At 37.5% G+C, this 26,541-nt stretch overlaps 1 protein-coding gene across 4 annotated transcripts in view; it reads right to left on the bottom strand.

Moving 5' to 3' along the window:
• The window catches only part of MARCHF1 (membrane associated ring-CH-type finger 1), a 220,953-nt gene that overhangs the window by 113,122 nt on the left and 81,290 nt on the right, over nt 1–26,541 (bottom strand). Inside the window, exon 3 of one of the 4 annotated variants that reach the window (XM_031065313.1) lies at nt 11,255–11,463. The exons of 2 other annotated variants lie outside the window; for them this stretch is intronic. The gene's annotated coding sequence lies outside the window, so the exon portion shown is untranslated. Of the gene's footprint in view, nt 1–3,063; nt 3,151–11,254; nt 11,464–26,541 lie in introns of those variants that run through there. One more of the 4 variants, XM_005415564.2, reaches the window with a different exon arrangement.

Raw genomic sequence — 26,541 nt, 5'->3', positions numbered from 1 at the left:
TGCCAAACACTATTCTGCCAGAAAGTGAATGGCAAACAGAATATGCTTCTACACATCAGAGAGTATCAAGTCTTAATGTAGGGTTTCCAAAGGAAAAAAACAAACAACAACAAAGCAGATGTCACATTGAAGAGCTTAGTTTAACATCAGTCAGACACACTTCACCTGCACTCATCCTATCTGTACGTTATGTTACCACACAGAGACATCTATATTAATTGGGGTAATCATTTGAGCAAAAAACATTATATGAATCAACAACTCAATCATCAGATGTTTAAATTTTTCCCTAATTCACGATAAATTGTGTTTAGCAAAATGCTGCAGGTTTACCATTTTTTAGAATAGACACAAAAGTGATACCTCAAAGTTTTAAAGAGCAGGTTGGTCACTTGTGTTACGGCAGCATTGAAGTGTGGCAGCAGAGCAGCTGTTCCCAGTCATGCCATTATCTATTTGTTTAAGCTTAGCTGTTTGACAATAAAGTTTACATTAGCTTCAGAGAGAAAACTGATTCTGTCATATTTCTCCTAAAACAACTGGACAGCAACAATTCAAAAGTAGAGAGTTCTATATTAAGATCTTAAATGAACTCAAAATCTTCTGTCCAGGTTAGCTGGTGGCAGATGCAGAAACCATGAAACCTCTGGAAGTAAAAAAAGAGCAATGCATTCATAGAGTTGTATTATTAAGCAAGAATGCCCAATCTCTCTGACAAGCCATTGCCTTGCATTTAAGATTGCAGAGAAAAAGTTTGATACCACAATCTGTGAAAATACGCAAAATGTCTTCTGAATGGTTTGGCTTTTCCTTGCATTTGAAATGTTTTGAAGAAGGCAATTCTGAATGATGATATTTCAGCCCACCATCTTTTTAAAAGGTGTTTCTTTTTAACTCCTTGCATATTTGGTATCACCTTTTAACCTTCTCAACTTTATCTACTATTAGTCTTCCAATTTTTTATAATTTATGATTTTTGTGCTTGTGTGTTAATATTCAGAAATTTTAAATGGATAGTGAAACAAGTAGTCCAAATTCTCAACCACACTCAAGACATGCACAAGAGATAAGTGACTAACGTTTGTTTTTTAAACAAAGCTTAAAATGGCAAAAAACATGGAGTCTCCACATAAGAAATAGGTTGATCCAAACTGTACCGTATGCACAGAACTTCCATGATTATGTGGGAACAGTAAAAGTGTTACGGTTTATTGTTTCCATGGAAACTTTTTACCTACAGGATCTGCCCACAGGAAACAACACAACACATCCACATCCCTGAGAAAATGGACTTCACTGGGGGATTTCATAATGTTCTGTGAAAGCAGAAGGAGCAGTGCCACACTTACTTTAGAAGAGAAAAATGAAAGCACAGAAAATTACATCTGGAATTAGAACCGAAGTCAGAGCACTGCAAGGTGTCCATCAAATGTAGTCCATCAAATTGCCAAAGAACAGCATTCATAGATGATAAAGGAAGAAATACAGCAGAGAAACTTCCATCAAAAATAACACTATTTTCATGCATTAAATGGTTGCCCATGGATCCTGTGAAGAGGACCGTCAGCAAACCAGCATTCAGTGGCTCAGGGTCTGCACACTACCTGCAGACAGGGGCTACAGCGGCCATTCCTCACTAATGAGACTTGAAACAGATTTCAGGCACAGCATGTGGATAGGCTGAGCTCACAGCAGCACTGCTCTGTGCATGCTGTGACCTCCTTTCCTCATTGGAGGAGACTGCAGCAGCATTAGAGGGTCTTAACCCAGGCATTCCTGTCACTGCCCATCTGTAACAGTGAGACAGCACTGTCAGACAGCTCAGGAAAACCAATTCACACTCCCACCTGTGTCTGAGCTCTTGTATTCAGAGCAGAAGTCTGGAAGTGCTCAGAAAATTGCAGATTCAGTATCATTCCATGCACACAGTGTTCACAGTTAGCAAACTGACTCCTCTCTGGGCCATGTACGCTGCCAAACCACAGCATGCTAGCTGCACCCAGCATGTGATACAGCATACTCAGACATCCTGCTGCCTACTCACCAGCACTGCAGGGTTCACTGCCAAAAAGCAAACATGTATTTCACCAAAACAGGTGAAATTTCACCTACTTTCACAGGGTTTGACCAACTAATCATTTGCCCTGTGTTAATGTCTTGCCTACCACTGGAAAAGTCAAGTGATCAGAAGGATTTTCTTTCCCTCTCAAAGAAAGAATGTCTGAAGTAAAGGGAAGGAATAGCTAAAACTTAGAAATATTAACATGGCATTGCTGTCTGACTCTTACCCTCACTTCATTTTGTTCTTGCACTGAATACTTGACGTTTATATCCAATACTGAAATTAAGGTTCCTGATTTCTTGCCCAGAAGCACAGGGAGTACTAAGAGGGCGAAGTGTTTGCTACATCTTTATCCCTCTCAAGACAACAAAGCCATTGCAACAGGCTACTGCAGTAATGGTAGAGTACAGGATGGAAAAGGCTCCCTTGAAGCACCTGCAAGCATGATTATTTTAAGAGAAATGACAGTGTGGGGGTTTTCTATTTGGGCTGCCACAAGACAACAAATCTCTCTAATAAGACAAGTATTTCCTTAAAATCAATAAGATATCTCCATAACTACTTTGAACTTTTTCAGCATGATGGTACTGTAAAATACAGCTGTAATTTCAAATATATCTAGTGAGTAAACTAAAAGGGTTTCCTTAGGATCACATGTCAGGGGGTTAAGACAAACACCTAATTGCTCCAGGAGACAGTTTTCTTATTATGACAAACACCTAATTGCTCCAGGAGACAGTTTTCTTATTATTGACACTAAAATAATTCAACCTCCTATATTCACATAATCCTATGACTGCATAGCTGGACACACTTGGCTAATAACTGAGATAAATGAAGGTATAGGCATGCTAACTACTGAAAATTTTCATTCCACAACATGGATAATCCTAAGAAACATAATCTGAACAAGGAAACGCTTCCACTGTCTACACATACTGCTCCTGCTGCCACAATTTTAAAAGGCAGCACTGATACAGAAATGAAGTCCTGAATCTCACATATTCAAAGTCCAGGAGAAGAGTTGAAAGATCTACTGATACTTCAAAGTAGGCTGAGAGCCATCCTCCATCTTCTTATTAAAGGCAAATTATTCCACCCTGAAATATAAAACAGCTGATGTTTGTATTCCCATTAAAAGCAAGGTTACACTGTCAAATTATACTATCCAGTCTTGCCTTTTTATTGAAAAAAAAAAAAAACAAAACAAAAGAGGGAAAAAAAGACAAAGAAGAAAACCTCAAAATCATAAAGTTTCAGACGTACATATAAATAGGAGCTAAGAGAAGTGTGTATTTTATGAAAATTGTTTCTCGACACAAGAAACACCTTTGCAATAGAGGGAAGGCCAGGGGCTGTGACAGACCCTGGGTGATCTCTGTTGTTGTGGAACAATTCATCCCTAAGTACAGAATTCAGCGTATCTGCAATAACCACCACATTTTAAAGGACAAGAATCAACAAGCCTCATGCAATTTGAGTGGTTTACATATGTGCACACTGCAGAAACTAGAATTGTATTTCTAATATGCTTATGACATTTCTATGAAGCCAGAAAGCTTCCAGAGCTGGTGATATGAGGTGAAAGCGTCTCCACTAGACAGAAAATAATCTTTCCCTTTCATGGTAAGATTGATGAACATTCGCAGTGTCTTTGAGAAAGACCCTCAAATTGGGCAAGTGTTCTCTGCCTTAGAAAAAAAATCATACCAAACTCAGCATTATTTTGTTCATGGTTATGAAGAAGAACTAAATATTAGTGTCAATAATAATGATTTTAGTATTACTAGTAATAATTTTATAGAATTCTATATGCCTGAATGCACAGGATTTTAAAATTTCTTGTTCAGATAGCTAGATTCAGATGAAACTGGAGGAAGGTATCAGGCTAGCATCAGTTTTGCAATGCTAGCAGTATATTCAAGCAATTTGAGCCTCTGTTATATTGTTTCTCAACTAATCAAATAGTTGCCAACAACCAGATTTCAATGCCTGAGAGTCATCTTTAAACAGAACAAAATATGCTGGGGTATATGTGACCATGGAAGCTATTTTTTAAAATGCTGACTAGATTCAAAAATACAATGAGTCTTGGGACACAGACTCTGCTGACAACAAACTTCTGCCTTCACTAACTTGTACTTGACCTTTATTTGTAACATGCCAACCCCCCAGAAGAAAAGCATCTCCACCAGGGCAAACAGTTCACAGAACCGTTCTGTGTGTGAAAGGTACCTAGAGAAAATAATCTGGTTTTCAGCTTCCTGAACTGTATCCAGTTCCTGGTACTCTATTCAGCTACCAGGTTTAGACACTACAACACATTCTGCAAACTGTCTCAATTACAGACATTGCTTCGATAGAATTTGGGACCCATATCATTAAACTAAAGTATAGAAGCTTACAGCTGAAGACAAAACAACCATCAATAAAGATGGAAAACTTTCGTGTTCATGGTTTTGGATTGTTGGGGTTCTGCATTTATTTTTTAAAAACACCATTTAGCAGGAAAATTCTACAATTAATTTTAATATGGAAACTCTTTCTCTGTAAAACCTCAGATTAACTTTAGAGATAAATCCAAATTAAATGAAATCTGAAGCCTAATATTTTATACTCAGGGACATTTTAGACTGGGGGGAGGGGGGAACTACACACACAAGCCCAATTCAATTTATTTGAACTGGGAATTCCAGAGATAAAAGGAATTATAAAAGCTTACTTCATGAGAGTTGTAGTCAGACTTCAGCAGCAACAAAAGACATGTGCCAGCAGATTGTAAGCACTGGCTACAAACATAAAGAGGCAGAAGGCTACTCTGATATGGAATCTTGAGCTTCAAATCCTTTATCAGTGAAAAGATCAATTTTTAAATCAATACTAGTATTGGATGCTTAGTCAATACACAGCAAATTGGAGAAATATGCTTTAATGGACTTTTCATAACAAGCCTGATCAAAAAAAAAGTTACCATGCAGCCAGTAGCCTTTGTATAATCTTATCAGGAAAAGCAGCCTATAAAGAATTGCATTATCCCAAAGCATGCTAATAAAAGCACAGCAAGGAATCACTTATTTTCTTACTGGTAGCATAGTAACATTTTTTATTCACATAAATATAAAAAAGAAACAATGTCTCAAAATTATTGTAACAAACCCAGCATGTTAACATTTCCCATTTCTTTCACAGTCCTGAAATTGCTTGTCATAAGCACCACAAGGCAGACCAAAAGAGTAACAGTTCCCAAACAGGGACCAGAAAACTTACTGAAAAAGAACTTAATTTTATAAAGCATCCTAAAGATAACTAAGCATGCTACACACTGATTTATGGGTGTATTTTGGGAGCACTTCAACCATTGATCACAGGAGCAACCTATCACCACAAAACCACAGAATTTCACTAGTAAGTGTCTTCAACTGCAGATGCAGTTGGATTTCCATGTGAACATAGCACTGAAGTCCAAACAATGGTCATGTCAAGAAAAGAAGAAATACCACATAATATTGAGATAAACAGTATTAGCAATTTTGTCATAAATTGTGTATGACATCATGTTCAACATGAGTTTTACATTAAGAAAAACTACAAAGAGAAAGTAATACATGTCAGAACACATCAGTAATCTGATTCATATGCTAGAGCTTCCCCTCCCCATTCTCCCACCCCCACATCTCTTGCTGAGTAAAAAATCATACCTCCTAAAGACTGTAATTACATGACTCTTCCCAGGCAGCTGTCATTGAAAAGAAACATCCTACCCTTCCCGCAGAAAAAAGATCCCAGCGTATTTTAGGTAATGAATGACCATCTCTATTTATCTGTTAAGTTACACCTAAGAAATTTTTAGAATGTGAAATAATCAGCCACAAAACCAAAACCATCTATCTGGTTTATGAATTATTTCACCAATATCCTGCAATTCTAAGACTTTTATTCCTTGCATTATATGCCTTAAACTATTTTATTAGCACTGGTATAATTGAAATTGTCACATTATTAGTAGTTGCACTATTCTCAACCTTTGATAAAGTGACCAAAGCAACCAACAAATTTAACTACACTAAACATTATGCCTCCCTATGTAAAAGCAAAAACCAAACCAAACCCAAACAAAACACACACAGACACAACCCCAAAAACAAAACAACCAGACAAAAAACCCACAACAAAACCCAATACATTCCTTGATTTAAGGCTGTAAGGCAATATAACAACATCAATATGTAAAGCCTTTACCCTTTTTCCTTACAGATGTGTTTCAAGTATCAAATATCGCTGTATGTACTTCACAGCTGCCATGAAAATCATTTAACAGAAACGTAAAGCACTTTCTTTGTAGCATGTAAGGAAGTCTAAGTCTTTAAAAATATTTCATCTATCATTACATCTATTTAAAATTAAGTACGTAATAAGTGAGATAACACACATAAATGTAAAACAATTAATTCCCATCAATAACATTTAGCTACTGCTTCCTCCTTTAAAAAACCTGTCAATTTCTCCTAAACTACTTACAAGCTTCAAGGCAAACATTAGCAGTTACTCTAGCCTGGTGCTTAAAATAAACATTAGCAGTTACTCAGAAGTGCCAATCACAAGACCCCTTAGGTTTCAGTCTCAATTCTGACTTGAAGATCTCCTTACCAAAAAATGCATGCTCTACACAATAAATGACCATACATAACTTCGAGCAACATATTTTTTTTTTTTACTTTAAGGTATAAACTGTACAGAAAAACCAAGTTCAAATTCAATTTACTATACTCCTTCATTAATGCCAAGTATTTCCCAGGTAGCATTTAAAGCCTCCAAAGTAACAGATTTCATTCTGTCTTATTGCTTCTGAGAAGGCAGAACATGAAAACTCTGCTGAAGAACAGGGAGGTCCCAAGTTTCTTTCACAGCACAGAACTGTGCAGGGTGCAAAACTAAATTTCATGCAAAAGTACAACAGATAGCGGAGTGAGGATTCCTCCCTGCAATTTATTGCATTCTGTGAACTTCTGTGAAGGAAACTAATAGCCATCATCACCTCTGCCAGAATATTAAGATCAGAGAAACACAGTGGTCATAAGAAGAAAACCATTTACCAGTTAAATGAGCAAAGAATCAAAATAAAAATAAATCAACAATGGCTAATGGCTAATTTGTTACTTGTTAACTACAGACTATCAAACTTTGTAACTTTTTTAGGAAATTGGTTTTGGTTTTGAGGCAACAGAGTAAGACTCATCTCTATAACATGCAAGTTATACTAGCATATGAATGTGTCCAAAACCATATTACAAAGGTTATTTGGTTGGGGTTCTTTTATTTAAATCAAAGTCTTGAAAGTAATCGAATCAAGACTGACTGACAGCTGCCACTGCTTTCTTCATTAAGGTTATTTTCTAGTCTGAAATTTTCACTTTCAGGTAAGACATAAATTTTCAGTACCATCTATTGAAAACTGCTCAGGCTAAAGAGGTGCAGTATCTACAGATTTAGTTTGGCATCAAGAAATGTCTTCTCTACCATACAATTTTTGAATTTTTGACTTTTACAAACTTGCTCCTACCCTTCTAAGTGTACAACATTCAAGTCTGGCTTTCCACAGTAGTCATGGCAGTTCATCCAATGACCCTTGCAAACTCTTTGTTAGTGTGAGTGTTTTCACTCACTTGGCCTTTCCAATTTTCTCACTGGATGAAATTTTCTTTCTGTACTTAACTCACTTTAGAATAATTCATGCCTGTACAAAAGCCAATGTAAACTGAGGTTACTTTATGAACTTCACAGTGTATATTCACAACTAAATAATAAAATTATGAGCCAGAGAAGGCATTTCCTCAATCATGTTCTTTAGGAATCATATACATTTCTTTACCTTCTCTATTACAGCAGAGAAAATCAATCAGAATTTCAAAGTAACTGTTGAAATATTATATACATATAAAATGGGGGTCATATGTTACCATGACATTGGTCCTAAGCTTATGTATTAAAAAAACTAATTTTGCAGTCCTGATGACATTATTTGGTCTTTAGGTTACTGACTTAATTCACTTTGAACAACAGTTCTTCTATTAGTAAACTCTTCTGAAAACAGACACCCAAGGGTTTTTCTCTGTCACAGAAACCCAATTCCACACTTCACTATAAACTTAAGATATTTCTCAAATATCAAAGAAAGCTGAATTAACTATTTCATAAAACAAAACAAACAAACAAAAAAGCCCACATCATGTTGTGAATGCACTTTAGTCTTCATTTCTGCAACAAACTTTCCCAACTGCATTACTAAAGGAGTAAGAAAGACAGTTTGTACATTCAAATGTCTGGGGCAAAGCCAGTGGCATTAATGACTGGTAAGCTTTCCTAAAATCAGAGAAAGAAACTAGCAGAAGATTATACCTGTGTATGGAAATGTAGTGTACAGCTGCTGCAACAGGTTATTCAACATCTAAGCATCTTCACTGCTTCATTATGGAAAAAACCTACTTCATCTTTAGGCTACGTTCGAAGAGGCTCTGTACCTAAATTTGATGTAAATTCCATTATTAGCTACAACTTCTTCTAATTATTGAGGCAAATCACTAAAGGATTGCAGGAATGGCCTACACTAAAGTTTTTACTCCCACAAAGGACACTGCAGAGAAAGACTGCCTGTAAACACTTCCTGTAGGCATTGTTATCACACCTCTACTCCCAATATTGGCCAGAGGTCCACTATGGGCACTTGGGGCTCTGAAGTGATACGGCACTCAACATCCTTAATGATGGACCAGTGTTAGGCAATCATCCGTAAGTGTGTGCAGACACATATGAAAACCTTCAGATAAAGTATGTGTATGAGCATCCAACAATCACAGAAAAGCATTATAGAATGAGTTTCATCATTAAGAACCTCAGTTGTGTATGACTAAGGCAGATTTACGAATTCACCATGAACTTGGAAACTGCATCCAGCTCTGCAATTAGACAGAAGACTAATTCTTCTTCATAAATTTTAATGCTGTTGTATGAACATAACATAAAATTCTTCAGCAATAACAGGATTTGGCACACAATCCTAACAGTAGTTAACCCTAGTAACTGGAAGACCTTTTAGACATTTCTTTTTTCCATGTCTTCCTGAACCAGCTTGATGCTCTCAGCTAGAAGCCCATTTAACTACTTTACGTAGCTCCCACCTCCAAAAGCCTGCTAATGGAAAGGCAGAGGAAGCAGGTACTTGCAGAAACAATATCAGAATTCCATGAACCCAGAAGACCTCACCAACACAAACACTGAGGACCAGCTAGGGGAGTTTCCTTTTGTGAGAATCATACCATGCAGCGGTAGACCACCATCTACATAAGCCTGAGCAATCTCTGTCTAGACAATAAAAAAGCTGGTTCACTACTCACAAATTACATTCACAAAACAATTCTGAACCTCATCATAATTTACATAAGTACATATTATGGAGAAAGCAGTCTTCAGTGCTTGGGCTACTATCTCCAACAATAGCACTCGGGAGTTTTTACACTGTATGAATTCCAGCCATAAGCCTTATAGGATAAGCAGAAGTTTGAGCAGAATGATTAGGCTCTGATCAGCAGAGAGCAGTTTAGCAAATACATTGTAGTGAGTACCATGCACTTTAAGTTTGGTTTGGAGTTTTGTAGGGTTGGTGTTTGGTACTTTTTATATTAAGTTTAGAAGAGAACTTTAATGAACTTAGTTATACATGTCCTTTTGCTCTTTTCTGATACATAACTTCCACAACATTCAAGAAGAAACTGCTTCCTGAGACACTGGAGTCTTTCTGAAATGACCCAGCCCAGCTCTCACAGGGAAAAAAAAAAAAACCCAAAACAGAAAAGTGCATGAGATGATTCTCACAACTCAGAATCTCCACAATTCCCCCTTCCCTCTAAGTCTCATATTTACCTGACTCCTGTGTGAATATTGCACATATTCTTCAGTTAACTCTAATGATCAAATTAAAACAAGAATGCCAGAGGACAATTTAAGCCAGGGTAACATAATATATTTTTGCTTTTCACACCTTGAGCCTTAATACAAAGAATGGTTTTCACCTGAACCTTCACCTTTAACCAATTAAGAGAAGAATAAAACCAAACAAAAATTTTCCATTGCAGGACAGAAATCCCAAAATATTATGACTCTTATGACTGTGCTACCATTTAACAACTGGAGACTACTTCCAGGGAAGGATGCTACTTAGATCAAAGTGCTCAAACAAAAAACCGAATAATCATTTTCAGGGAACTTGTCATAGCAAAAAACCTCCAAACAATACTTTTCCAGTCACACAGACATTTTACGAATATCAACCATCTGTTGAACTTCACAATTTCTGGAAAACTATGTCACACAATCCACCAGCAGAAAGACTTCTTTCAGGGACACAGTTTGTCACAGTCTCTCAGACAATACTTAAAAGACATCGTGTTTGTTTTCCCAATAGTTCCTTGGTTTCCGTACAGCAAGAGGAAAGGAAAAGCACAGAGACAAGAAACATGTCTGTAAAAAGCAGATGTCTGTGTTACATACATTCACTGCTATATCTATCAACAGACTACTTATGTTTTGGGTTTGTAAGGAATGCTTTTTTTTTTTGGTCTTGCACAATGCATATTTAACCTATACACAGCAAAAGAGATTCCTACAGGTAAAAACACCATTAAAATTGCACAGATTTTCTGTATTTCTTTTTGTACTAACCATTAATGTAGTATGAACCTATGGTTTCTTTTTAACTGGGAGACAACAGGATACAATTTTTACTGATGAAACAACACTTTTGTATGTTTATGAATCAAAGAAAGTCAAGAGATAAAAAACAAACCACTGCTGCCTTTTAAATAGTAAAAAGACTAAGCTTATGCCTATAGGACGCTCACATTAGAAAGACAGGCTTTAGTACGGTACGAGCAGGCTGCGCTCATTTAAATGAAAACCTTAAAACCCCCTGACACAGTTTGTAACTTCCTTCAGTTATTTATCTGACTTTTGAAGCAGGCTCCCTATCCCTGTAAGGCTGAGGTGCTGCTCTCACAGCATCCCCTGCAGTGTGCAACAGCTGCACCCCTGAGCGCTCTGCAGTGCTCCAGCCATGCCGCATCCTGCATCCCACATCCAAACCCACTGCCTACCACAGGCACATCACTCTGTCCCAGCAAACTGAAACCTTCCTCTTACCTCCACCTCCTTGCTCTTCTCTTTGTTTGTGCCCACTGAACTTCTCCCATTGTTGGCAGTCTCCCGCGCTGGCACTACAGAAATCTGCTGGAGTGGCATTCTTACAGAGCTGCAGGTTGCCAGTACCTGTTTGGATGCCTTATATCTTCACTCCCCCCGAGTATCCCACCTGTATAATTGTTCATATCCTCTCTTTGCCAAGCTCAGCTCTAAATAAAAAGGGGAAAATATTATTTGAGAAATGGTGAAGCCAGGGTCTTCCATCAAAAGAAAAAAAAAACAACAAAGCAGAGCAAATTGCAAACACAGACGAGACACAGCAAACAAAGAAGTAAGGCACAACAATCCAGGGAGTTTCACATGCTTAGAGTGATGAGTTGCTGCAAGTCCGTGTCCCTGGAGCACCCCGCCATAGCACTATCCCCCAAGAGCACTGTGGGAGACAATTCAATTTCTGTGTTACCTAATAACTGTCATGGAAACCAAGAAAACCCAGGTCTCACAGGCCCTGATTAGCAATCGCTTCCCGCTAACGGCACCGGCTCCCACATTTGCAGCAGCTGCCACTTCTGCTTTTGTCTCCCATCCGATTCCACAGGAGCCCACTGAGCACCCCCAGACACTGCCTCGTGCCCACTAGGTGCAGCAGCAGAAGGCTGAAAAGCTTAGTGTCCTATTTTGGAGGCAAAATCTCCTCCTTTAAAAGCACAGGAGAGCTTGCTGTGTCCTTCATGCGTCTACAATAATCTGCTTAGGTCAAGGGATCTGCCTTGAAGTGAGGAGTAGCGGTGAGCAAGCGAGGTGTAAAAAGGAAGACAAGACTGGGAGGGATTGCAAATGTGCCTTTCTGAGGTTGATAGTAAAAAGTTAACCCTTTGCTGTGCTCCTCTTTTCCCGAGACTTGCCCAGAAGCCGGCTCAGCAGGATGAGCAGAGGCAGACACACACGTGCCTTTACAGTAGTCACACACACCCCAAGAATGTCACTTATGTGAGCTTCTCCCTCCCAACAGCTTCACTGCTTTCAGTCACTGTGGAGCAAAACACTCAGGAAAACTGTTTCAGCATTTCCCCTCCCCTTTAAATGCGAAACAACACAAGGAAGTCCCAGGTGTTGTATTACAAAAATGGATATGAAGAAAGGAAACTCCTGTTGTTTCTACTTCTCTAAAAAAAATTATTATTCTTCATAAGTATTAGGAATGCTAGCAAAACTGGTTTTGATTAAAAATAGTAAAGAAATTATTAGATCAGAAGCCAAGTTCTTAGCTGTATAAATTATCCTGTATAAATAATGCAGGAATAAAAGAAAAAAAAAATCCCCCACCAGGCACCAACAATGTTTTAATATGCTGTAAATTAAAGAAAAAAATATTACCTAAGCCCTGAAATACATCATCTTTATTTCCAGCTGTACAGAACAGCACTTAGAATTCTGACAAGAAATAATAGCATTATAAACAGCCTGGATTCTCTTACAAAGCCAGTGGGGAGGATTTAAAATACTGTTGATTCACTACTCCACTACTTTAGTTACTATTTCTCAGTCTGAGTTAATAGAGCTTACAAGGGACTAGCCTGAGATAAATTGAGATCTGGTTCAGGTTGCCATCCTGGTTTTACATCACTGATTTAAACTAAGGTATATTGACTGGCTGTAAGAGAAGGGTTTATCAATACATTAACAAAGAAACAATCTGTGCTAGGAGTTTAGAGATGCTGCAAGAATTGAGTATATGTGCACATCTTTATAACATATATATATTCTATATTTCTATAGCCATGGAACAGATTTACAAAGAAGAAAATTAAGTCTATTGCCGGTTACACAGTTCCTTTTACACATTTTTAGCTATATTTCACATGATAATTCCATTTTTAATTTCCAATATTCCAAAATCAGTTTGAATGTAAGTACAAACAACTCACAATGTGCACAGGGAGATTTGGAATATAAATAAAGGGAAAAAAAGACAAGCTCCAGCTCTACCAAGACACTGGTAAATCAAAAATTTATTTCAGAAATATTCAAAGACAAGAAATGTTATATATCAGGCTAGTAAAGTTTAACTTTAATCTTAAACCTGATGATAATGTAAAGGAAATTCCTTTTTAGTTCAACAGAATGTTTTATAGCCACAGAAAAACTCTTCTCCTTCCTCTGAGGCACAACCAGATTAAGAACTCCTAAACCTGACTCTGCTTTGTCATGATAATCACTCACTCTTGGATAAAAATATTGATAGAAAAGTAGAGGGTTTGTGTATTAAAATGGAACCTTCCTGTAAATGTGCTTTCATGTCTGGTAAAGCTTTAAAAAGTCAACTTGCCTTTTGATACTCTGCCAATAATTCTACATTTGAAATCATATGAACTTGAGATTTAAATCAGAGATTTCTGGGTTAACCAGTAATCTCTTTAATCCCATCTGTTTTAGCCAGAATAAAGACCTTACAGGGCGTGATGTACTTAGTTCTTCCTAAAATGATCCATGGCCCCTTTCTTCTCCCACAGTGAACCTATGACATCAATAGGTATATAACAAAACCCCCTAGTTCCAAACAAGGGCTGAATTTTAACATTAGGTAGCTCCATGCTTGCATTCTGCTTAACTATTTCACTAATTGCATTTCTTCACCATGTGGAGACTTCAAATTCATGTGCAATTGCCTTCCCTGCACATCTGCTGAATGTGGCTCTTCTCAGCCTAAGTGCTACAACAAGTGGCAGAACAACCAAGCCTCATGCTGCTATATCCAGAAATACAGATATCACCACTGTTCCGTGGTAAGGAAGCTGTTAGAAAATACAGAACATATCCAGATGCATATTGTAAAAGTCAGTGGCAGAGGTGGGGCTGAGATAATTTTTCATTAGAATTTAGTTTTCCATCTTTATTTTTTCAAGTTTACTATGACAGAATTATAAAACATAAAACTTTCGCACAGGTGCTAATACACCTATGATCTCAGAACACCAGAGCACATCTTAAAAAAAACTATTGATTTCAATGTACAATGTGTTTTTAGCTCCCAGAGTCCCTAAGTTATAAACAAAGTAATTTTATATATACACACACAACCCTTCTTCTTAGAAAATGTATTTACTCCCACTCATCCTCCATGGTGAGCAGGCTGTGGTGTCCTATTTAAAGAACAGTAATATTGGCAAATGTACCACGCAAAGAGTCGCAATTTCAGAGCCATGCCTCACCTGAAGGACAGTGTGACAGCTGCTCAGTGAAGTATGAAGCTGCTGCGCAAAGCAGCATGATAGGGTTTCAATCTCAGGAGGGCAACAATAACAAAAGAGAACTGCTCACCTGGAGCAGGTGAAAATGACATTGGCAGAGAAAAGGAGTATGTGTTGGGTGTGCATTAGTAATCAATTTACATTAATATAATTCACAGGTCTTGAAGCAAGTAACTACAGAAAAGAGAAGTACCACCCCTCCCTCCTCTTGCTTACTGCTCAAAACCCTACTAATCCCAACTCAGATAAGCCAAGGAATCCAAATCTTTATTTACAGTCGCCCAAAACATTCCCCTTGGTACTCAGGGCCCATACATTCCCTGCACAAAACATCCCTAGAGCCACTTCCATAACAATCTAACAGCAAAAAGGGATCAGAATTATAACCCTACATACACACACACAATGTTTTTACTTTAATTTAATAAGGAGCACATCATCTTCTGAGCACCCCCATTTACACAAGACCACCGCTTTGAACTATGAAGACAATCTGATCAGCTATGTTTAATGGTTCAGCCATGGTGATGCCAAGTGCCAACGAGAGACTGAAAGACAGCAATACAATTCTTTTGTAACACAATTGCAAGGAAACAATGTACTAGTGTACCAGAAGCTCACTGGCTGCTTATATATAATAGCCCTGCCATCACTTACAGAAAAATCTGTACAAGACTCTTGAATTGAAAAAAAACCCATAAGTTTACCTGCATAAATAACACTATCAGAAACAGGTAATTCTAGCTCTTTTTTACTCACACTAAATAATCTTCAGATAAGATGAACCTGCAGCTTTTACATGATCTTTCAGCAAAAAGCTATATTGAAGTTTAAAAAAAAAATCATTGGGGACATAAAACACAAGTTGGTTGTTTAGACTCCACATTATTTGTCAAAAAGACACATTGGCTACAAATACACAATATATAAAAAGATATAGAAATATAGTCTCTAGTCCTGAGATTTAGGAATTACTTACACCTTCCCCAAAAATTAAGCAGAAGAGTTACTAACACTGCGCATGGTATGCTCCCTTTACCAACAAGGATGGCTCCTCTTGTAATGACAACTTAGGAACAGAGACAAAAGTCTGAACTCTACAGCAGCTGTGGAAGCAGATGGATACTAGCAGGTAATCAACTGGCATGACTACAGTCACTTTATCTAGCAGAAGTTTCTAACACCTAAATTAAAAGTGCAACAAGCAGTAGTCTAATGCAGACCAAACAGGACTGTTGTAAACCAATCCCTTGGGCTTCCACAGCATCCTGAAGCTGACACTAGAAACAAAGTTTTCAGATAAATGAAAAAATTCCTTTAGATTTTCTCCCAAGCCTTAAGCCTACAGGAGCACAAAGTTAGCCATGGAATTAGAGCACACATCAAAGGCATCTTTGGCCAAGCACAAATATTCCAAAGCAGCAGATTCCAGATGGGAATGGGAAAACCTGTTGTTCTCTGCTATCTGAATGAGTATGTACTAAATACTGTTCTGCACTTTGGGCTGACTTCAAATGGAGAAGCATCAGGAATGCAAGTTGACAGCAGAACTCATGTTCAAGTAAGTCCTTAGCAGAAGTAAAATTTAAAAGTTATTTTAAAAACTTGAATAGAATTTGTATTCTTCACAAGTAAGAATGAATGGCTATGAGATATCATATTAGAAATTGCCTTTTAAATGCCCCACGAAGTTGGTACAGACTGGAGTGCAGCCATCATGTTACTAGATCCTTAGGGACGTTTTGGCAGCTTTTTTCCTTGCCTCCTTCAGCTTTGCAATTGACTGAACTGCTGAGAAGTACCACGTAATGTAATATGGTGCATTAGAGCAATAGAGGTGTATTAAAGGTATTAAGGAGGCAAACAACTGAAAATATCAAACTAATATCTTTGGATATTTTTCCTACGTTGCCATTCACAGGATATTGTACATTATTACACATAATTTCATCAACAGCATCACTAAGCACAGGTAATCGTCCCCTCCACTGAGAGACTGACAGAAGTCAAACACAGAGGAATCTATTTCCCACTTGTATATTCTGTGCAGAGATATAACTTAAGTAGAACATCTTGGAACGTTTCTAGAACATCTGAAAAGCCAAGGTCATGGAACGATACAAGTCAAAAAGCAAGTTTAAAATCATAAAGTAATAGCTGAGACTGAATTAAAATATGACTGGTACTTCAAATAAAAGTTTACCCAGCCAAAACTTAGATTGATGAAAGTGAGATCTGAAACGACAGAATGGTGATAAATCAGATAAAATGTTGCCCCCAGCTATTAAAACCAATTATCTTTGTTATCTCCAAGCAAAGAGAATTAAAACCAACTGATTTTCACTGCCAAACACAAAGACCTTCACGGATACCTTCAGTGTAGTGTTTGCATTAAGCTTACTTTATTTAAATTAAAGCAAGCATACTATTCCCTCATCACACTAAAGTGTCCCCATGAAATAGGGAACAAGGGAAGACTTGTAAAGGTCTAAAAACTGCCAGTAACTTGAACAGCTCATTTAGAATTTTTGTTTAAATGTAACTAAAGCTTATAAAAACAATCAGAAAAAGTAAATTACCAACTTTTAGGCAGAATGGGCAGACTGTGTATTTAACCAATTTACACAAAATTGTTAAAATTTCCACTGAAGAAATTATTTATACTACAGTGACATTTAGCTACTCACTACACAGACAGGACTTCTATTATGCTTATTCTAATTTGCAATACCAAATTTGTGTGAATGCCCACATGTACTAGGAGGTCCTATTACCTCTGTAGTTCAGGTGTGAGGAACATCTACCTTCACAATGAACTTTCAGGCACCCCTCTGCTTACAAATGTTGCTGACCTTTGGCAATGTAAAGGCAGTATCGTTTCATAATAATATATATTGAAATACGTATTTATAATACATAAAATTAGGTTCCTGCATTTGTAGTAGTGGAAGTAATCTGCATGCCATGCTGCCTAGCTGCTCATTTCCACCAGCACACAAAATTTAAATGGTGCTGCCCATTTGCCTCTTCTGAGTAAAAAGTAAATAAAGACACTGCCACACAAAATATTATTTCCCACTTCTAAAGGACATACACAAAAAATGTATTTAAACAGCTCTCTAACATAAAGTGGTTCACAGTCTTTATGACAAAAGCATCAAAATTTAGCAAGCAGTGTTCAGTTTTAGGTTAAATGCTGCAAACCTGAATCCATTAATCTTAAAGAGTTCCAGCTTTGCTTAGTAAGAATGGACTCAAGTTCTTGGCCAGCTTTCAAAGCTGTCAGTCAGCACAGGAGGATGGGGGCACAATCCTGGAAGACTTGGACAACCTTCTAGATGAGAGCATGACAAACAGGATAAAGTTCAATAGTACAAGCAACCCAGTAACAGAACTGGTAGAACAGGAAAAAGAAATTGGGCAGCAGCCAGGACCACAGACTGATTTAAGGATCAGTCTGGATCAGCATATTCCTTTAAGAAAGGATGAATGGAAAATGCTAGTTATCATCAGCAAAAACATAAACATTGTCCCAGGGCACCCCAACTAAGTTACTTCCAATTCTTCTTAGTCCTGTACAAAGTACACCAGTAATTTCCTCAAATACTAGATTTTTTTTTTTTCATAGTCTGATTATCAACATCAAAGAGATCCTGAACTTGAACACAGTGGGAAACTGTTCTGAAAAACCTGCATAAAAGAAAATTATTTGCTTCTGTTAACTAGTCACATATAATTATACTGGAAGATCAGGATTGTTTATTTTTAATGCAGATATTCAGGTATGCAGTATTATGCTACAAACTGTGTTCTCAACTGTTATTTGATGAAGAAAAAAAGACAGATGAACAATTTGCGATCAAAAAATAAAAAGTCCATTTGTGTGAATATTGAAAGTGTACAGACTTTCAATTTAGAGATTTGCCATGCTTGATAAGCCATGCTTGATTATTTGTGAATCTCAGCTGCTAGAATGTCTAAGAAATATAAAAAAATGTAAGACATAATTTAAACACGCAAATAAATATTCATTCAAACCACTTTTTAAAGATATTTCTTGTCAACTTCCTACAGGTGTCTATTGTTGATTATACTCTACTTTTCCCTTTATTTCACATGGCTATCTGAGCTCCTTATAAACACTGCTATTTCTCTCCTAATCTCATCTGCTGTGACCCCTTTCTCCTTCTCCAAGCATAATTTTATCTTTGTCTAAATACTCAGATTTCAAAAACTATAATTTCTCTGATTTTTGAGTATTTTATTCTGCTTTATTGACAGTAACTTAATTTTAAAACACTTCTATATTGAACAAATATTTAACCTTATGTCCAATTTGCACCTTGTCTGGCTTCAAAACTTCTCTCAGAGAAGTTCAAAACTTCTGCTTCAGAGAAAGGAGGTCTCAATGCCAGGATGATAAGGATGTCATTAAATTACAACAGCATGAAATTAGAAAGTATCTGTAGAAAGTAACATTACAGAGGTGGAAAACTCATTTTAAATTTGCTGGTGGTTTTGAGCCAGAAATTCTCCTGGCTTCTTAATTTTAAGAAGACTACAAAAAGTGAGATTATGCTTTTCTATATGCTATGAAATAGCTTGAATGCATCCTAACACCAAGATTCACTTTAACTCATAGTTCATCTACAGGATTAACCCATTTGAAAACCACAGATTTCACATTCTTGGATCATTTTCTTCAGAGTATCACAGAATGGGAAGGTTGAAAGGGACCACAGTGGGTCATCTGGTCCAACCTCTACTCAGACAGGCTCATCAACATGAGTCCAGACAGTTCTTGAGTATCTTCAGTGAGGGAGACTCTGCACCTTCTCTGGGCAACCTGTTCTGGTCACTCACACAATAAAGAAGTTCTTCCTTGTGTTCAGATGGAACTTTCTGTGCATGAGTTTCTGCCCATTGCCTCTTGTCCTGTGGTTCAGCACCACTGAGCAGAGCCTGGCTCCACTCTGTTAGCAACTTCCCTTCAGATACTGACAGACATTGATGCCCTCTCAGTTGTCTCTTTTTGAGGCTGAACAGGCCCAGCTCCCTCAGCTTTTCCTCGTAAGAGAGATGCTCCAGTCCCTTCACCATCTTTGTTATGTACCTCTAGTGAATCCATGCTGACTACTCCCGACCACCTCCTTGTCCTCCATGGGAGTGGAGATGGCCCCAGGATGAGTGCTCCATCCCATTATCAGGGTCTGAGGCGGGGCTGACTGGCCAGTAGTTCCTTGGATCCTCCTTCTTGCCCTCTTGGAAGACCAGGGTGACATTTGTTTTCTTCTAGTCCTCAGGCACCTCTCCTCATCACCAAGACCTTTCAAAGACGATCAAGAGCAGTCTAGCTATGCTGTCCAGCTCTCTCAGCACTCAGATGCATACCATCAGGGCCCATGGACTTGTGGATGTCAAGTTTTCACCACTAGGTGTTCTCTAGCCCAATCTTCCTTGACTAAGGAGAAATCCTTCTTACAACATGCCCTTATCCTGGTCTCCTGAGTCAGACATTCTGGAGGGCTGGTCTTGCCAGTGAAGGAAAGATGGCATTCTACAACTCAGCCTTCCCTGTGTCCTCTGTTACCAGCATCCCCCGTCCTTTTAGTAACAGGCCCACATTACCCTTATTTTTTCCTTTTATTATTGATGTATCTGAAGAAGCCCTTTTTGCTTTCCCTGACATCCTTGGGCATATTTCATTTCAGATGGGCCTTGACCTTCCTTGTCTCATTCCTACTTGGACAACCTCTCTATATTCATTCAAGCAGTCTGACCCTGCCTCCATGGCTTGTGTGTTCCCTGCTTAGGCTCGAGCCTAAGCTCAAGGAGTTGAATAACAAGAGTTATTCATCCATGCAGATCTCTTGCTGCCTATGCCCAAGTTCACTCATTGGGATGCATAATTCTTGAGCCTAGCAGAAGTGATCTTTGAATATCAACCAACTCTGTTGGACTCCTCTTTCCTGCAGGGCCTGTTCCCATGGCGTTCTTCCAAGAATATCCCTTAAGAGGTCAAAATTTGCTCTCCTGAAGCCCATGTTTGTGATCTTACTTTCTACCCTACTTCCTCATTGCTCATACTAAACTCCACAATCTCATGGTCAAGGTCCAAATATTTTGTTTTATTATCAAAATATTTCCTAAGTTTAACAATAAGCACTATTCTAAGCGGGTGACACTGCTAAATTACTGCCATCCACCTATTGTGTGATTTTGACTTAGAAGGAGTAATTTGGTTGTATTTGCTTACTTTGTTACCCAGTAGCTCTTTATCTATTTTGCTAACTAATTGAACCTCCTGTGCATTTAAATGCTTTTGTTCCATTCTGTAAGGAAATTATTGATGTTTTTCAATTAAAGCGTAAGCCCAGAAGGAACTGATGCCTGACTAATACCTGGGGTCAGCAGCCTTGTTTGCCTGAGCAAACAGCTAAGAACAGAACCTCAATGTAAATGAGCCACCAGAGGGAGCTCATCCAGCCTGCTGAGTATAATAGAACTATATTGACATTGGCAAAAGTTAATTAAACATTTTTACAGGGGTCACTGACTGAGTTCAAAACAAAGCACATTCCCTGGCTGAAACTCTACACGCCTGAGAAGCTAATGAAATCAGAAAAAGTTATTTCTTTAACAAACACGGAATGTATTTCAGATTAAATAAAGATAATTAAGTTTAGAAATCTGTGATACAGCATTCTTCTAAACAAGCACAAGACTTTTATTCATCCATCTTTGTTTTATCCAGATAAGAACTTCAAAGTCTTATTAAACTAAAGACAAAAAAAAAAAGATTAACTTTGTAATTGAATCTTAAAATTGTGAAAGTATACCAAAAGCAGAGTCACTAGTTCAAAGATATTAATTTCTAATAAAATACAGTTTGGCATTATGATGCTTCCCTACTTCTGTAATCAGTTATTACACTTAGATGGACATTGCCATACTAACTTAGAGTTTATTATCACAATACAGTTTTCTCATTTTAAATTGTAGCAATTCAGAAAAGAAATCCCTCAAGTTCCTGTTCTGAAGGATCCAATGGTTACTTTCAAACTTGAGAACATTTTTTGAAAAGCAATACTGAAATAAACTTATTCAGATTTTTGCATGTTGCTTACTGACCAAGGAATCAAGAGTCTGGCAGAAGGTTCTTTTGTCTGTTACTTTTCCATGGAGCTTAGCATCTAACAGTGGTAATTCAGCAGGGCACATGCAGGAGAAAAAAGACAATAAAATTACTTCCTAAAGGAAAAGCACCCTCCAACATAAGTTCCCAGGCTTATCATTGCAACTCTCCCTATGTATTTCTGAAGATTATTAAAATAATATTCCTTACAAATTAACACACCTCTTCCACAGATTTAATTCTATATTTGTGTTCCCCCCATTACCAGCTTTCTAAACACTGCAAGATTAATTTGATCATACTTTTATCTTACCCCTGCCTGCATGCTTTGCTTTGGAAGATACGATTAAATATAATGTGCCGTTTCATTTATCTCTTCTTTCAGGCTTCAATAAAAACCTGAATTTTTACCAATACCACATAAAACTAGTACTTTTTGGAGTTAACTCCCGAGCAATGTGAGGATACCACAAAAAGCACTTGTTCTGTAATCACACTCCTACTTAACCACTGGAAGAAAATCCAGCCTAAGAAGATCCAATACCAGTTACAGTTCTTTTAAGTTCCACTAAGCACTTGAGAGTGCCCACCTCCTCCATACAGCTATTTCACCTTTGGTGAGCGTGATTTTTCATCATTTGCCCATAGCAATCAAAAACAATCAGAGAAAAAATTACAATTGCTCTCTAGTACACTTTATGAAGTCATCTTTTCCAGGAATATTTTCAGATACAAGTAAGTTTTTTCTTGTTTTTCTCACTGAAAAACTCTATTTTTTAAAAGAGGCAGAAGTAGTTATTAAGAGCCTAAATTAACAAAGGGTCAGATTTGTCAATCTCCTGATTAAAAACAGCTAATAAATTCATTTTCAGGATTGAAGTAAGATTTACTATTCATCTCCCTTGCACTATAAATATATGCATTTTCTTCACATCACATACTGATTAAAAGTTTACTTTGTACTGCTGAGTATCTTACTGATTACCATTACATTATCAATTGTCACCCATGTTTTTATAGCACAAGAGTTTAAGTCTCTCTAGGAATTACTTCCAAACACTAGCAACAGTTCCCATGCCATTTATACTCTGCAAAGGAAAACCCAATTTCACAAAGCTCAGCTTCATGAAAGTAAGAGTCTTCATCTCCCATTCTCTGAGTAGCCCAGATATCCCAGAACTGAAAGTCAGGATTACACTGTAACACCTCCAAGACATGAAACCACTCCCACCTATCTGCTTCTGGGATTTAAAAGCAACCATTACACACAGGAGCAAAATCACCACCAGAAAATCTACTATGATCATACTAAAAAACTCTCCTTTTCACTCTAGTGGTGAATTTAATCTACACTGAATATCTTTGAAATTTTTCTTGATTTGTCCTTTGTTTTCTTCAGAGAGAATTACCAGAAAAAAGACACTGGCTCTCAAACATGCTTCATGACATTAACGAACTGGCTCAGATTAAATAAGAGAAATCGAGAAACAGAAAATATTTTTGAAGCAGAAACTGAGTATTTTCTGAAGTTAGAAAAATCTCCATTTCAGCCAAACATTTTTGGGGGGAGATTTTAAAAATTCCTTTAGAAAAGCTTGCAAAGATAAGATTTCCATGTTTCCCAGAAGGATGAGTCCCAAAGCACCTTGAACAAAGTCTGCACCTTAAAATATTCACAAAAATTATTGAGGCACTTTCTTGTAACATCGTGTATTGATAAACACTTTGTAGGTACTAGTATTTTAAGAATCATTTACCTTATAATAATATTCTATCTCATAAACAGATTGTAGAATTTCCTCCTACTTGGCTTTTGCTCCCTCCCTCCAATATTCTTCAGCTGCCTGACAAGGTATTTTATCACCTAAATCTCATCCCACTGGGCTTTTCCAGATTAAGCAGTAAACTTAAACCAGCTTAATCGAAAACCCAGAGCTTTCTTATCTCAGTGAAATTCTCATTTCAGATAGAAAACACAGTTAAAAATGACCCCTTGCTAGATGATTTTCCCTCACTGGCAGTAAGGAAAACTGAAGTGACACAAAACAGAATAAGACCTATAATTACAATACTGTAACATGCATTTACCAGAAAGACTAAAAAGCTGCTGTCTGTAAGACACAAAGCAATGAATGAAGCAGTTTCGTTCTCTCCTATTACTCAGCTAAGAATGAAATACTTCCCACAGCCCTGAGCTGCTGCAGTCCCACTAGCTTAAAAAAGCTACAAGATTGTGTCAACTAAGCCACAGCTATTAGTGGCACTGGGTCAAGAGTTTCATTGCATTTGTGACGCAAAGGAAAAATTTTCCCTTACTGCTGCACACTGTGCAGCCCACCCTGGATCCAATTAATAGCAGGTACAAATCCCTTTTTAGATCAAGTGCCCTTCAGTTGCAATTTTTGGAACTGTTTGCTTTAGAAAAGTGTTGAAATTTCCCATTGCCTGAGCATGAGTCCCTGGTAGCACATGAGTGACAAAAAGCTGAGAGCTGCCCTTCTCTGAATTGCAGAGCCCAGTTTACTCAAGGCAGAGGATGACTGTGGGCATGACGCACATAGGAGCATCTGCCTTCTATGCTGTCTGCTCAGATATGGGTGCAATTGCCTCATGTCACCAACACTCCTCTTTTGTTTGTTTTTGTTTGTTTGTTTTAAGTGACTTTCCTTGTCAGCTTCTTGACAAGCAACTTTCTCTCAGCCAGAAAATAGGGGATAAAGGACAGAACTACTCAGCTATGTTTAAAGAAAAAAAAGCTACTACTGTAAAACTCTATTTTCAACCCACGTGTTCTCTGTATATTTAGATGTCAGGCACTCCTACAGAAAAAAATATTTCTTTATATGTGTGCCATGTCTAGAAAATTAGAAACCCAGCTCTAAATAAAATTAGAACTTTCAGGCTATATTAAAATAAAATTACATTTGTTAAAAACAACAGTAAAAATTCTCTGATTTCAAAGAATGATTGAAACCCTTCCCACCTCACACTCCTTGTAAAAATAACAGTGCTCAACCTGTGTCTGTAAATACCACCTCTTCTTCCATTCAGGGATCACAATTCTGAAAGCACCTAAGCATGGGTATTGGGGTACTCTTCTTGCAACAAACAAAGGAGACTATTGCTATGACTTATTCTAACATCAAGTAAGAAGATTATATATATATACACACATACATACACATGGCTGCAAGGTCATAAACATTCACTGTGACACTCCCACCCCATCAGATTCACTTAAACAGGATGAAATCTACAAAACTTCCACCTGCAGAAATATTGATGAAAAGGACAGAACACCCAGCTGGAGGAGATGAATGATGAAGAACAAAAGTGAATAAAGTGATGGAAGATGCACAGAAGAAGTGGGTCAGAAACAGGAAGTAAGAGCCTATTAAATGAAATTGTAAGGAATAAATTTCATAAAATGTAAAAGGCTGGCATTCTCACAGCCTAAAATCAACCTAAATAATTCAGTTACAGGCTTTAGTTAGTCATAATTACATTAAGAATCAGAAGATGTTTAGACCCTTTGTTGATGGAATTGTTTATCATATATATTAGCAAATTCCAAATTTAGGTCTCAGATGGGACTTATAAGAGCTAATAAGATAATTTTTAATTGTTACTGGTTAAGAATACATCTCTCCAGATGAGTTCACATCTGTCTGCTTCGAAGTGTTCAACACACCATCATTCACTTAATAATAACAATACTAGCAGTAGTAGTAGCAGCATAGCTGTACTTAAATGCATTTCTCAAATACAAGAAAATTCTTATTCATGGTAACATCTTTGAAAATTTATTTATGTGCATTATTAAAAACATTGCAACTCAGAGAAATCTTCCAGGAAAATAATAATAATAGCTTCCTTTTATATCTTTTTGTCTCGTAATTCTGCTTATGCATGAACAGAATTACGAGACTTCTCTGTTCTGTATATTTAGCTCCATTAAATACAGTGTGATTTACTTAGGGGAAAAAAAAAAACCCAATGTAATTTAAAAGACACTCAATTTCTTCCAAAACAAAAAATCTCAGTCTATGGTCAGAAAAGAATTGCTGTGATTTTGCTTTCCCAAGAACTGAACATCAGCTTTCAATCTCCCTTTGTGAGCAATGCAGTTAGATTTTGTCAGCTCTCAGGAAATGTCTTCATTATATCACCTCACACAAAGACAGCTCCAGTCTGACACACGAATGCTGCCACTGCCAAGTGAGTACAGGTGAGGGCAGAGCCCTCCACAGCCCCAGCCTTCCAGTGCCACAGCTGGGCTCCTTCTCCACCACAGGAGAAGGCTCAGCTGCTCTCCCCTCTCGGGGCTGTTCATGGGTGAGTAGATGGAAGCCAGCCTGTTACTGAGCTGGTGGAACCAGGAGACACTCCTGATGGGAACACCTAGGAAATAAGAGGCTGTAAGGGTCACTCCAGGATCTTCCTGCCTGCTGTCAACTGAGCCAAAGTGAGTCATTATAGATAATTAATCTACTTCTTTAACATGCACACTGCTCTCACCTCTTCAAGGGATCATTTCAATATGAAAGCCAAGTTTATTTCAAAATGGAAGTTGTTGCTATCCTGTTTCTTTGATGGATATCATATACACTGGGGAAATAGTGTACATACACAATCTAACCCACATAAAGTGTGTACAGTCTACCTTCCAAAACAACAACTCTCTGCAAAGCTAGACATCTGGACAAATTTCATGCTCTGAAATGAACAGAGAAAATTAGTGCTGTCAGTGCTAACAGCCTCAGGAATTAACTTTCTGGACACTTTACACAAATGAGTTTATCAAAGGAAGTTTTCACTTTAGCAGAAATTCTTAAATGACTTCTGCAAAACATTCCAGGAATGGTATCTTCCAAATGAATACAACATTAATACTCATCATT

The sequence above is a fragment of the Geospiza fortis genome, unplaced genomic scaffold (assembly GCF_000277835.1).
Source record: "Geospiza fortis unplaced genomic scaffold, GeoFor_1.0 scaffold40, whole genome shotgun sequence".
NCBI classification, from domain to species: domain Eukaryota; kingdom Metazoa; phylum Chordata; class Aves; order Passeriformes; family Thraupidae; genus Geospiza; species Geospiza fortis.
The sequence above is the reverse complement of the archived record's forward strand: the minus strand, read 5'-3'. Positions and strand labels throughout refer to the sequence as shown.